This window comes from Talpa occidentalis, unplaced genomic scaffold (genome assembly GCF_014898055.3).
Source record: "Talpa occidentalis isolate TD23 unplaced genomic scaffold, MPIMG_talOcc4v2.1 talOcc4.15, whole genome shotgun sequence".
NCBI lineage: Eukaryota > Metazoa > Chordata > Mammalia > Eulipotyphla > Talpidae > Talpa > Talpa occidentalis.
The window spans coordinates 41,021,904-41,023,927 of record NW_023601543.1 but is presented as its reverse complement, the minus strand read 5'-3'; positions in this window follow the sequence as shown (position 1 = coordinate 41,023,927).

Here is a 2,024-nt window from a genome sequence, read left to right as displayed (position 1 = left end):
TTCAGTACCCAATGATTGAGGATTGGATCAAGATGTGGCATAGCCACAAAATGGAATGTTACTCAGTCATAATGAAAGATAAAGTGTTGACATTTACAGCAATATAGAGTTTGAGAGAATTATGTGTAGTAAAACAAGTCATAATTACAAAGACAAATAATATACACATACATGACAAGTATTTCAACAAAGCAAAATACTTATAAAACTAGCAGACATTAATAAAAAAGTGAAATTTCTGGAGTTAAGAGGAGAGGAGGTAGAAAGGGGATATAGGGGTATAAGTTATTTTGGTGGGAAAAAAAAAGAGAGACTGGCAAGATAATATTGTAGACCTATTTTGGTGAGAGACAGGACCTGTCTAATGGGAAAATAGATGTACTGGCACACAGGGATTTAAAATGCTATATGTTAAAATACAGAGCTTCAGCACTGTGAGAAAATTAAGAGCTGGTCCAAGGATGAAAGATGCACTCAAGAGCCTCAGAAGATATTTTTGCAGTCTGGGATCAAGGGGGTTTCATCTGCTTAAGTGTTGAGGACAAGTAAGGGTCTATTAATCTATGAGGTGACTGTATATTGTTTTCTTTACAATTTCTGAGACTATAGTTTAAGAGTATGAGACTGAAGGCTGAAAATCAGATATGCTCTAGATGTAAGCTATCCCATTTTATTTGAGTGCCATGTGATGTTCAGGAAGGCATGGAATGCTTTTAGGTTTCTCTAAATGATAAATTACATTTATGAACAAAAAATAGAGATGAAAAAGATCTAAAGGCATAGTCAACTATTTAGTTTTCTGAATTTAAAGTAGAAATTACATATATTAATATTATATATGACATTGAATTCTTGCATACTGTCATTGGACAGTGGTGGTTATAAATTGGATACATATTTGTATATCCTTTAATTTGAATGTTTATGGAGAAAACTAATATGATAATAAATGTTGATGTTTTAAAACTGTAATTGCATCTTCTTAATAAAAAATTTTGAATAAAATACTGATTGCTTCCATTTTGGATGAAGTCATGCCACATATTACTAGGGGCTAATTTCTCAATTTAAATTATGCAAAATCACAAGGAGTCAAAAAATATGCTTAATTTCTTACATCTGTATTTTTGTTATTTAAAATATCTTCCACAAATTAATGATATTTGGTTTAATGTAAGCAGTTTTGTATAATAATTATGTATATATTTACATATAAAAATTGAAGAAGCTACAATAATTATTTTATAACAATACCTATCTAAGTAGATTAGTCAAAACTAGCTTATTTATATTGCATTATTTGAAAATAATTAAACCAGTGTTTAAAATCCTCAGAGGGCATAAGAAACCCCTGGGTAACTTGTTAAAAGTGTTCATTCTTAGACTTGCTCCTCTCAGAAATTCTGATTTCACACGTGAAAAATAATTCCCTAGACTACCAGGAGCTGACATTTGGAATTTGTTACAAGAACAAACCATCTAGAAAAACATATATAGTTTCAAGATATTCTTGAAAAAAAAAATACTTAAAGTCTAAGGGGAAATTGTAAAGTTTTTTTTTAAAACTTTTGTGAAATTTTAATCAAATAGGCAATATTCAAATAGTCTCTTCTCGGGGATTATAATTTCATTATCAGTATCTGTAAATTGTGTTACATTTGGAGTTCCATAGTGTAGTTTATTTATTACAATTTTTTTTGTGGTAAAAATAATTAATCATGACCATTTTAATAGAGATTTTTTTTGGCCAATGAAAGTAGTAAGACAAACAAGAGTTCATAAGCTAACTTTTTTTTTAAATCTTTTTTTTTTAATTTTATCTATACAAGCACTGGGTCAGTCGGAAGCGTGGGAGGGTGAGAGAATCCACGAGAGCCAGAGCGGGGAACAGAACAGGCAGACTGACTGAAATACACTGCTGAGGGGAGCAGCGGGTGGGGTAGGAGAGGTCTGCATGCCATGTGGGACTCTCACCTGCGGCCAGGGATCGAACCGGCGCTGCAGAGGCTGCAGGCAGCTTTGCA